The following is a 13,146-nucleotide window of genomic DNA, read 5'->3' on the forward strand; positions in this document are numbered from 1 at the left end:
CGGGGTTGAGACCCAGGGCCTCAAGCTTAATGATGAGCTTGGAGGGTACTATGGTGTTAAATGCTGAGCTTGTAGTCAATGAGCAGCATTTTTACATAGGTATCCCTCTTATCCAGATGGGATAGGGCAATGTGCAGTGTGATGGCGATTGCATCGTCTGTGGACCTATTGGGGCGGTATGCAAATTGCAGTGGGTCTAGGGTGACAGGTAAGGTGGAGGTGATATGATCTTTGACTAGTCTCTCAAAGCACTTCAAGATGACACTTCAAGTGAGTGCTATGGTGCGATAGTCATTTAGTTCTGTGGTGAGGGGAGTATGTTTATTCGCTAAAATGCTATATTCTGCAATGCAGGTTAGGTTGAATTGAGCTCTAAGGTTCTCGAACTTGCTATGGTGATTGCCACAGAGTCTCCTCTGAAAGCTTGGAAATCTCTCTGGCTTGCATCCAAAATGGCATCCTATTCCCTACACAGGGAATAGAGGGCCATTTGGGACGCAACCTCAAAAATACAAGCCTGTTGAGATGGTAGTCAGAGACAGAGCAGTCTGTACAAGGCTTCTCAGGCTTCTCCTGTCACTGTATGATTCTCTTCTGTGGCCTTGTCGCATGATATATGAATAAATTAGAGCAATATCTTACGTAAGGTGCGTGCGTGTTGGCGGAGAGGCAGGACTAGGGGCATACATGAGGTCCAGGATTATAGTTTATTATTAAGTTCCATAACATCTTATATGAGGATTGTCAAAAAATACAATTTCAAATGAGCACCACAACAACGAACTTGACCATTGCCAAGTGTTTCCCTTAGCAGGTAATTGTCAGCTTTCAGGCAGATAAAAAAAGACTAATTAAGCACATGGCTGGACACATCTCTCAATGTTTGACCATTGCCTGTGTTTCTTGGTCTTGCACTCTCACTAGCGAACAGTATCAACAAGGTCCTGCCCGCGACTGTTCATGCACTAGCTAAGTCTGCAGTAGTGCTATGGAGAAAAAAAGTTAAGAAAAATTCAAGTAGAACAAAACACATGACAAATAGAAATAAGAAGAACATGAGAAAGTAAGTAAGCTATATATAGGATCAGTTCCAGGGCCACTGCCAATACCATATTTACAATGTGCAGCGATACTGGAGTGGTAGGCTTTAGATACAGTATGTATAGGGGTAAGGTAACTAGGCATCAGGATATATCATAAACAGAGTAGCAGCAGCATATATGATGATTGTACTATATGTAAGTGTTGTGCCTGTGTAGAGTCAGAATGAATGTGTGTGCGTGTTTATGTATGTGCGCAAATTAAGTGAGTGTGTTTGTGTGTTGGAGTGTCAGTGTGAGTATGTAAAATGTACATAGATTGAGTCTGCAATTGAGTGCAGTTTTTATAAAATAGAAGAGTCAAAATGCAGATAATCCGTGTAGACATTTTGTTAGCTATTTAGCAGTCTTATGGCTTGGGGATAGAAGCTGTTCAGGAGCCTGTTGGTGTCAGACTTGATGCTCCGGTACCGCTTGCCGTGCGGAAGCAGCGAGAACAGTCTATGGCTTGGTTGGCTGGAGTCTTGAACAACTTTCCGGGTCTTACTTTCACACCGCCTGATATAGAGGTCCTGGATGTCAGGTAGCTCGGCCCCAGTGATGTACTAGACTTTCCCACCACACTCTGTAGCGCCATGCGATCGGGGGCGGTGCCTTTGCCATACCAAACAGTGATGCAGCCAGTCAAGATTCTCTCAGTGGAACGTTTTGAGTATTTGTGGGCCCATGACAAATCTTTTCAACTTCCTGAGGGGGAAGAGGCACTGTCCCGCCGCCTTCACGACTGTTTGCATGTGTGTGGACCATTTTAAGTCCTTAGTGATTTGGACACCGGGGAACTTAAAGCTCTCGACCCGCTCCACTGCAGATGTGGATGGGGTGTGCTCTCCCCCCCCCCCCCCAGGGAGAGGTTGTTGTCCACCACAATGCCAGGTCACTGATTTCCTCCCTGTATGCTTTCTCATTGTCACCGGTGATCAGGCCTACCTCTTTTGTGTCATCAGCAAACTTGATTGCATTGGATTCGTGCGTGGCCACGCAGTGGGTTAACAGGGTGCACAGGGGGGGGGGGGGGGGGGGGGGACTAAGCACACACCCCTGTGGAGCCTCAGTGTTGAGGGTCAGTATGGCGTAGGTAATGTTGCCTACCCTCACCACCTGGGGTCATCCCGTCAGGATGTCCAGGATCCAGCTGCAGAGGGAGGTGTTCAGTCCCAAGCTTGGTAATGAGCTTGGAGTGGACTATTGTGTTGAACGCTGAGTTGTAGTCAATGAACAGCTTTCTCGCATAGGTATTTCTCTTATCTAAGTGGGTGAGGGCAGTGTGGAGTGCAATTGAGATTACGTCATCTATGGATCTGTTGGGGCGGTTGCAAATTGGAGTGGATCTAGGGCAGTGGTCACCAACCTTTTCTGAGTCAAAATCACTTTTCTGAGTCAAAATGAAAGCAGAGATCTACCGCTCAGATTTTTTAATCATGACTTAAACGTAAGCCTATGCAACATTAACCATTTTAAAACAGTTCTGTAGCAATGAGGTTTGTGCAGTAGTTATAGGCCAAACACATTATCACTGCATATTGGCTATGCTTGAATTGCTCTGCCAATTTTGTCCTTCTCAGACCATTTTGAAGTTATATTTAAAAATGATTTGTATATGATCACACTGGTAATATGTACTTTCTTATTATGATGGCCTGCATCTGATGGTCAGAGGGGAGGGATGGAGTAGCAGTGAGGCTACTCCCTCCCTCCCTGTTCTTTGGAACAGGAATGATGGTGGTCAGCTTGAGACGTGGTGATAACAGACTGGGACAAAGAGAGTTTGAAAATGACCGTGAACATGCTTTCCAGCTGTTCTGCGCATGCTCTGAGAACGCGCCCTCGAATACCGTTCGGCCACGTGGCCTTACAAGTGTTGACCTGGTTAAAAAGCTTTGCCTCTGAGAGCGAGATCACCCAGTCCCCTGGGTCAGCGAGGGCCCTTGTGCACGGCTCTGTGGTGTTTTTGTCGTAGCGTGCATAAAACACATTGAGTTCGTCTGGTCGAGAGGCATCGTTGGGCAGATCACGGCTGGGACTTCCTTTGTTTCAATTTTTTATTTATTTCACCTTTATTTAACCAGGTAGGCTAGTTAAGAACAAGTTCTCATTTACAACTACGACCTGGCCAAGATAAAGCAGAGCAGTGCGACACAAACAACAACACAGAGTTACACATGGAATAAACAAACATACAGTCAATAACAAAATAGAAAAGAAAGTCTATATACAGTGTGTGCAAATGAGGTAAGATAAGGGAGGTAAGGCAATAAATAGGCCATAGAGGCGAAATAATCACAATTGATCAATTTAAACACTGGAGTGATAGATGTGCAGAAGATGAATGTGCAAGTAGAGATACTGGGGTGCAAAGGAGCAACAAAAAAAAACATTATGGGGATGAGGTAGTTGGATGGGCTATTTACAGATGGGCTATGCACAGGTGTAGTGATCTGTGAGCTGCTCTGACAGCTGGTGCTTAAAGTTAGCGAGGGAGATATGAGTCTCCAGCTTCAGTGATTTTTGCAATTCCTTCCAGTCATTGGCAGCAGAGAACTGGAATGAAAGGCAGCCAAACGAGGAATTGGCTTTGGGGGTGACCAGTGAAATATACCTGCTGGAGCGCTTGCTATGTGTGGGTGCTGCTATGGTGACTAGTGAGCTGAGATAAGGCGGGGCTTTACATAGCAAAGACTTATAGATGACTTGGAGCCAGTGGGTTTGGCGAGGGCCAGCCAACGAGAGCATACAGGTCGCATTGGTGAGTAGTATATGGGGCTTTGGTGACAAAACGGATGGCACTGTGATAGACTGCATCCAATTTGCTGAGTAGAGTGTTGGAGGCTATTTTGTAAGTGACATCGCCGAAGTCAAGGATCGGCAGGATAGTCAGTTTTACGAGGGTATGTTTGGCAGCATGAGTGAAGGATGCTTTGTTGCAAAATAGGAAGCCAATTCTAGATTTAATTTTGGATTGGAGATGCTTGATGTGACTCTGAAAGGAGAGTTTACAGTCTAACCAGACATCTAGGTATTTGTAGTTGTCCACATATTCTAAGTCAGAACCGCCCAGAGTAGTGATGCTGGACGTGCGTGCAGGTGCAGGCAGCGATCGGTTGAAGAGCATGCATTTAGTTTTACTTGCATTTAAGAGCAGTTGGAGGCCACGGAAGGAGAGTTGTATGGCATTGAAGCTCGTTTGGAGGTTAGTTAAGTAGTTGGTGAACCAGGCGAGGCAGTCATTTGAGAAACCGAGGCTGTTGAGTCTGCCGATAAGAATTTGGTGATTGACAGAGTCGAAATCCTTGGCCAGGTCGATGAATACAGCTACACAGTATTGTCTCTTATCGATGGCGGTTATGGTATAATTTAAGACCTTGAGCGTGGCTGAGGTGCACCTATGACCAGCTCGGACACCAGATTGCATAGCGGAGAAGGTACGGTGGGATTCGAAATGGTCAGTGATCTGTTTGTTAACTTGGCTTTTGAAGACCTTAGAAAGGCAGGGTAGGATAGATATAGGTCTGTAGCAGTTTGGGTCTAGCGTGTCTCCCCCTTTGAAGAGGGGGATGACCGCGGCAGCTTTCCAATCTTTGGGGATCTCAGACAATACGAAAGAAGGTTTGAACAGGCTAGTAATAGGGGTTGCAACAATTTCGGCTGATAATTTTAGAAAGAGAGGGTCCAGATTGTCTAGCCCTGCTGATTTGTAGGGGTCCAGATTTTGTAGCTCTTTCAGAACTTCAGCTATCTGGATGTGGGTGAAGGAGAAATGGGGGAGGCTTGAGCAAGTTGCTGTGGGGGGTGCAGAGCTGTTGACCTGGGTAGGTGTGTCCAGGTGGAAAGCATGGCCAGCCGTAGAAAAATGCTTATTGAAATTCTCAATTATTGTGGATTTATCGGTGGTGACAGTGTTTCCTAGCCTCAGTGCAGTGGGCAGCTGGAAGGAGGTCCTCTTATTCTTCATGGACTTTATAGTGTCCCAGAACTTTTTGGAGATTGTGCTGCAGTATGCAAATTTCTGTTAGGAAAGCAAAGGCTAGCTTTTTCAAACTGCCTATGAATATTGGTTCCTAACTTCCCTGAAAAGTTGCATATTCCGGGGGCTATTCGATGCTAATGCCGTACCCCACAGGATGTTTTTGTGCTGTTCAAGGGCAGTCAGGTCTGGAGTGAACCACAGGCTATATGTTCCTGGTTCAATTTTTTTTGAATGGGGCATGCTTATTTAAGATTGTGAGGAAAGCACTTTTAAAGAATAACCAGGCATCTTCTACTGACGGAATGAGGTCAATATCCTTCCAGGATACCCGGGCCAGGTCGATTAGAAAGGCCTGCTCGCTGAAGTGTTTTAGGGAGCGTTTGACAGTGATGAGGGGTGGTCGTTTGATCGCAGACCCGTTACGGACGCAAGCAATGAGGCAGTGATTGCTGAGATCCTGGTTGAAGACAGCAGAGGTGTATTTGGAGGGCAGGTTGGTTAGGACGATATCTTGTAATCCTGCAATGGACTGTAGCCCCTGCCACATGCGTCGGGCGTCGGAGCTTGTGTAATAGGATTCCACCCTGTTCCTATACTGAACAAAAATATAAACACAACATATAAATTGTTGGTCCCATGTTTCATGAGCTGAAATAAAAGATCCCAGAAATGTTCCATGTCTCTCAAATTTGTTTACATCCCTGTTAGTTAGCATTTCTCCTTTTACAAGATAATCCATCCACCTGACTGGTGTGGCATATGAAGAAGCTGATTGACCCTTAGCTTACAATTTCCACGCCCCTGCGGAAATCTAATTAAGATAATACAAAAATCCCCATGAAAATCCACCTGTTTAAGCGAGAGATATCCGTTTTTTTTTTGCATGGGCCGCGTCTCATTCCACCACCCCTTCCGCATCTGCTGTGAACGGTGGAAAAGCTAAAGCGGCGTTTGTCAGACCATGAGACATCCCAAAAATCTGTCTTCTCACAAAAACATCTGTAGCATCTGAAAGGTTTGTCCTACAAAGTATCATGACCACTCTATTGAAAGATGAGACTAACAATGGCGTTATGTGTTTTGCTCTAGGACGCCAGTTAAAAATTAATGGTAGAAGAAATGGAGATAGTTTATTATTTAGTAAATTAAGGTAATAAATATATGTAAAAAAATAGCATGTTTTTATAATAGTTACCTGATCTTTCTTATATCACTCACTTCTGCTTGTAAACAGAAAGCAGCCGTATGGAGTCATGATCTGATTTGCAGAAGGGGGGACGAGGGAGGGCTTTGTTACTTGCTTGTGGGTAGAGTAACAGTGATCTAGGACTTTATCGCCCCTAGTTGCGAAGGAAACGTGTTGATGAAAGTTGGGCATTAATTGTCTTAATGTCGCCGAGGTAAGAACACCAGCAACAAGGTGGTGCTTGTTTATAGCCTCGTACAGTTCGTTAAGTGCCAACTTTATGTTGTTATTGTTCTAGGGTAGGAAATATACAGCAGTCACAATAACAGATTGTGTTGTTTTATGTTGAATTACAGGAATTTGATGGATTTTGTTCGTGAAATGCAGCTTAAAACATAGTAAAGCAAATGTGGAAAAACATTTTGACATCTTTTCAGGTGTTTCCTAACACCTTTTGGTCTAATTATTATTATTTAGGAATGTGTCAATTAAAACAAATTCAGAATTACGGTAGTAGGACATGTTTTAGTTGCATAAATTAGTATGACCAAATTAATAAATAACAAAATGAATACTCTTAATGGTACTGTTCAAAAAGTTTCACTTCAACTGTAGTTCGTCCGTTTTCATTTAAATTCATTAAAAAAAATGTTGCATTGTAAATTCTATCTCTTGAAGCATTCTTGCCACCCAACCCAACTACGTACTACTGTTTTCTTGTCATCTTTCCTTTCTTTTTAAAATAATGTGCATGTATACATTTGCAGCACCAAAGCATGGAACAAAAGCAGTATATAGTTGTCAGGAGTTCACTGTTTTCCTCGGCACTCACTGTGTACACATGGTATATGGTTTCTCGTCCACGTATTTCACAATGACTTCTACAGTGAACAACAGTTGTTGTATTAAAAACGAGACATTCTGCTGTCCGTAGCATCCCGCCAGTCCGTGTATGTGTGCGTGTGTCATGTACAGTACAGTCTACTCTTTGAGATAGTGTTTGTGACAGTAGGTTATTCTGTGACAATTTTGAAGTGGTTTTATGTCTTTCTTAATTTCTAGCACTTTAGCATATGGCTGTAATGTCCCTCCATGGGGGGAACAGCCGTGGCCCCAAGCGCTTCAGCCTCGGCCAAATCACCAAGCCAATTAACCACTCAGATTAACACATTTTAGATGTTTAACTTTTACAAAACACATTAAGACTCATGTTTGTTTATTTCAAATTCATGGTTTAATGTTTATAGAATACATTCAGAAGGGGCTATAGTCTTCAGTGTTTTTTTGAGCCTGGTTTGGCTCAGATTCTACAACAAGCCTGGTTTTGTATTTTTGTCGCAGTCATAAACATGAGTCACAAACAAGGTCAGTATTGACAGAAAGTGTAAAAAGTAGGACAGAGCGGCCATACGGGTCTGGTATTTGATGGATATCCTCGTTACTGGTGCTTTATGGAATGGATGCCGACTGCAACACCCACAACAACTAGGACACCAGAGTCTCTTATTATGGGAGTGAAATTCATGTCAAATGTGTTTTGTACTGTTTGGGTAATGTTTGCAATAACTTCCTTGCCTCCTTTCCTCATTTATAACTGGTATGAGAAATTGGTACACATATTGTAAGCTAAATATGGTAACGAGTAATCAAATCACAATTGTCTCTTTTTTTTTTTTTTGATGGATAGCAGCGGCACACTCCAACACTCAGACATCATTTACAAACTAAGCATTGGTGTTTAGTGAGTCCGGCAGATGAGAGGCCGTAGGGATGACTAGGGATGTTCTCTTGGTAAGTGTGTGAATTGGACCATTTTCCTGTCCAAATATAACGAGTACTTTTGGATGTCAGGAAAAATGTATGGAGTAAAAAGTACATTATTTTATTTAGGAATGTAGTGAAGTAAAAGTTGGCAAAAATATCTGGGGCATGAGCCCCAGATCCTGACTCTTCAGGATTTCCCACACAACACCAGACTAGAAATTCATATTAGTATGATTAAAGGTCTCGATAGTGCACGCAACCACAGCGTTGATAGCAAGTCAGAAATTCAGATTCAGCAGTGGAATCAGGGGGAAAAGGCATACCCAAACAGCCTACTATTTAGGATGCAAGTACGGGTATCCGGACTTGGCCATTATATCTCCACTCCCTCGCCTATAGGGATGGGCACAGTTATAGAATATCAGGATATCCGAACAGACGTTAGAATTTCAACACCTGTGAGTATACATTTCTTTTGTATTTTCTTTTGGACTATTTTAACAATTAAAACGCTTTGTCTCCAACAGCGGGTTCACAACATAAGAAACAGATCAACGCAAAACACTCAGAATCAGTTCTGTGATGGCGAACGTCAGACTTTTCATTCACTGTTGCTGTTAGCCTAGGCTACTGTTAGTCAAAACACCCGATATAACACCCTGAAAACAAATGCACACCGTTTGCTGTTGTGGCATTTTGATTGGTGATGAGAGTAGAGGATGTATGATATTCAAATAGTAAAATCATTTCAAATGCCCATCTCTACTCCCCTATCACTCTTCTCCTCTATGTTCAGTCTATCCATACATCTCACCCTCTTACTCTCTTTTTAGTCTACCCAGATCGTTGCACCATCAGCCTGGCTGCAGTGGGCGACACGGAGAAGCACCAGGGCCGTATTGCATTCTGTGATGACGTGTACGGGTTCAAGATGGCGTGCATGAAGAAGGCCTTGGTGCAGGTTCTCCGGCCAGACACTCATCTCTAAGCCTGCAGTCATACAGGTACACACACACACACACACACACACACACACACAGAAGAGGTACTGTATATATAAAGGAAAAAGGTTTCAGAAATTGAGTGGGTGTAGAGGGTGAATACAGAGATAGGGAGAGAGAGTTAGTCATAGAGAGAGAGAGGTCCCTGGAGGCAGGTTGTTTGTGTGTGTGTGTGTGTGTGTACGTGTGTACGTGTGTACGTGTGTACGTGTGTACGTGTGTGGCAGAGCTGTAGCGCTGGGTGATTGATAAGTCTAATCCTTGTTTAAGTTCCTCTTTAGGAAACTTCATTACTCTCTCCCCCCTGCAAATGGAGAGGCACTCACTGAGCTAATGGAGAAAACACACACACACACACACACACACACACACACACACACACACACACACACACACACACACACACACACACACACACACACACACACACACACACACACACACACACACACACACACACACACTGCAGAGAGACTACACATACACACACACTGCAGGGAGAGTACAACACACTCACTAATACACACACACTACAAGCGCAATCATCCTCTTAGATCCTGAACTTACATACACCGTATACACACACATTGCGTTTCCTAACAGACATTCTATATCACACACACAAATGAGAGCATGGATACCTTTTTAAAACCTTTTTTTGTCATATTCTCTGTCATTTCCATGGACGCTCCTTCCTCTACCCATCCTCCTTTTTGTTAAGTAGCATGTTCTTTCCCACGTCTCTCCCATAATGAACGAGCGGAGCGGGTGAAATAATGGAATTTGAATCTTCTAATCGATAGTTTCTCCCCTCCAGTGAAAAATGGACAGCTCCCCCTCGGCCCAAATTGCATGGATTCTCATCCATTGCCTCCCTCTGATACGATCCAACATTCCATTAAGGATGGTCGGAACGGCGTAAAATTAAAAGCCTGTCTCAGGGAATTGGGAATCCCTGTTCAAACAGCTATGGCTTTTTTCTCAGAATGTTAAGGAATGTGCTTTAGAAAGTCAAATTGAAAAGGGGTGTGAAACTGTCCCTAGTTGTTGTACTTGTGTAATGTACCAACTTTTTTTAAAGCACGAAAGTCCTTTGTTTGGGTTCAAACCTCTTGTTTTGGCCTCTGTTGTGGTAAGTATTGTGTTTTTGGTGAATTACACTCAAGAACAGGGGGAAAGCAATCACCTTGAGGTACAAGTGCTTAGTTGTCTTGTGTTGCTGTTTCTTCACTGCTCTTCTGTTTCTTGCTTGATAAGACCAAAAGCATGTTCTAATTTCCTGGTTTGTTTGATCACAGAATTTGAAAGCGTGTGTGTGTGTATTGATCTTTGGTTTGTGGACTGCTCTTCCCAGGGGATTGATCGTAACACAGTGTGTCTCTCCGAGCTGGAGTTTACATCAGACTTCTGCCTGAAGATTACAGACAGCACAGACTGCACGGTGAGTCGCACGCGCACACACAGACACACGCACGCCTAACTCAATCTTCTGATTTAATCAAGGCTGTCAGCTGTGAGGATTGATCACAGGTGTGGTGATAAATGGGGCCAGCTAATTGGCTAGGAAGGGTCAGGTGGGTGGTACACTAGTGTGATTGATAGAAAATCCTCCTGATCCCCAGGTGTGGCTGATTACATGCATGGTTGCATCGCGTATGAAAGGAGTTTGTCACACCAGGGAGATCGTGTTACTTATGATCGTGTTCTTTCTGTACCTTGAATATAAACATTTAATGCATATTTAATCTTTGTTAAATTTGCACATTTTGGTGCCTTCTACAATTTCTAATGAGGTCAAAACTACAGATTGGGTGGTGGGCATTTGGGTCATGTTCAATATGGCACAACTTGGCATTTTGCAGCAGAAATTGGGCGCTCTTATGGGACAAGTCCAGGTAGTACCTCCCCATTTCAAAATGTTCTGCGCCATTTCATTCCCACTGGGAACTGCTGTCTCTTATCCCAAGTACAAACCACTGTCGTTGAGCACTAAAACTCAAAATTGCTCTACATTGAGGTGTGCTGCAATGTGGCTGACCCTGAGCCTCTCAACAAGCTTTGTGTGTATGGGGTTGTGGGAGGGGGGGGGCAGAAGAAAAATGTACGTTCTAACCAAATGGAGAATCAAAATTAAGAAACTAACAGCTCTAACACACCTGATAAAACTGGTCTTTTGGTGATAACCGTGATTAGTTGATCATTTAAAAAAAAACATTTGCCTTAGTGCAGCAAAAGCCCACACTTCCAGTCGCTTTTAAGACCATAATCAGAGACCCCTTGATTAAATCTTCTCTGTAACCAATCTTAGGCACTAGGCAGGGGGTGGATGATAGTTCACTCTGTACGGTGAACTATCATCCACCTATCAGCTAGTCTATTCTGTGCTGTGCTGGCAGGCACTCACACTGCGGCTCGTCACCATGTCTCCCCCTCTGGGAAGCTCTCAGACTGATCGGCATAGAGCGCTGGTCAAAGGCGGTGCACTATGAAGGGAATAGGGTGGCATTTTGCGAATTACACACAGAGAACATATAGAGCAGAAATAGCCCTGGTGGACTCCGGCAAGTGATTTGTTTTTGGTGGCCCATTGTATTCTGAGAGCATTGTGCAGTGTGGCACCAGTGTCTCTCCACTATTTAAAAAGTTAATCAATAGCTGGTTATTATCTGCCTCTGCTCTGTCGGCCCTGTGAATCTAATGGAATTTGTAAACATCCTCTAATTTTTTTTTTTGTCTTCTCTCTGCCCCATAATTTAAAATATCCACTTTTTTTATTTGTTCCATTTCTTGGTGTGTGGATTGGCCGATGCAATGAAAAATTATAAATCTCACTTTGTAGTGCTTTTGTGTTCATTTTCTTGTAAAAACAAATGTCAGGCAGATTTTTCCTTCAAATCTTCTAAAAATCTGTGTGACTGAACATTTGACTGAATTTTACAATTAACGGAATCTCTGACAGGTTAAGGGGGGCTCTTGGGTCACTGTGTTTGACCAGTATTTCACAGGGGTATTGTGGATATTGGCAGACTGTGGGATTTGGATGAAATTTCCCATAGATACTGGTCAGTTGTGTGGTTTCCCCCTCATGGGCTAAAGTTAGGATTTTAGAGGTGCTTAAATCCTAGATATTTTACTATCGGTAACTTCTACCCTGCGTGTGGACCACATGTGTGACGGAGAGAATGGACCGTGTGTGCGCTTGTACTTGCGAGAGCGTTCGTCCGCCGTGATGGAGCGTCTGCTTTTGTTCTCCTGTCGACAGTCCATTCATCAGCGATGCCTGCCTAACCTTGCATTAAATGAACAGCACAACCCCTGCGTCTGCGCCCCCTATGTCCCCCCCCCCCCCCCCTTTTTGTTACTCTTATCACTCCTCCTTTCCCTGTATATGTAGGCCTAGAAAACCTCTGTCAAAAAGCATGGGTCGTGCTTTAAAGGTTTTGCATTGTTTTGTAGTCAGAAGGATATTACCTCAAGGGGTTGTCTTGTTTTTGTATTTTTAAACTTTAATTTAATTCAGACTTGTGATTCAGTATCTATGCAGTAGCTTATAGTCCAAGTAACCAATTTTCCTCTTGGTGAGATAAAATAGTCTTCATTGACCCTTTTAAGACTAGTTACTTTAGACTAGTTTTAAGACTTGTGTTTCTCCCAAAGCCATTCTTTGCTGATAATATCCACTAGAGTATTGCCCTAGTTGCTGTGAAAAAAAGAATGTGATGCATTATATTCCCAAGTTGAATTGGGGGGGAAAATTAACACAAGGAAGCCCCAAAACTATCCCTAACTTCAAAAGCCTCAAAGATCTGGTTTGGAAAGAGAAGGGTTACCTATATGTTTTATTTATTCTATCACCAGTGTCTCTCACTGCTGAAGAGGTTGATGGAAACTCACTTTTGTTTGATTCGTCTTTCACCTGCTCTCCATCAAATTTAAATTGAATGGAACAAGTGGCCTTCCAGTCAGACAGAAGGCGCTCTCTGAAATTTCAGGGACATTTTGGAGCACATTAAGAGCAAAATTATTGAACTCCCATCCCTGGTTATTTGTCAGCATCACTCGTTGTCCCCCAGTTGACTGTCACACCAAACACCTTACCCCCTAGGTGCAGCCCCCATAATATAACCCCCT

At 43.4% G+C, this 13,146-nt stretch overlaps 1 pseudogene; it reads left to right on the top strand.

Moving 5' to 3' along the window:
* LOC120025093 overlaps positions 1 to 13,146 on the top strand; it is a 119,336-nt pseudogene that overhangs the window by 48,970 nt on the left and 57,220 nt on the right.

This window comes from Salvelinus namaycush, chromosome 30 (genome assembly GCF_016432855.1).
Source record: "Salvelinus namaycush isolate Seneca chromosome 30, SaNama_1.0, whole genome shotgun sequence".
NCBI classification, from domain to species: Eukaryota; Metazoa; Chordata; class Actinopteri; order Salmoniformes; family Salmonidae; genus Salvelinus; species Salvelinus namaycush.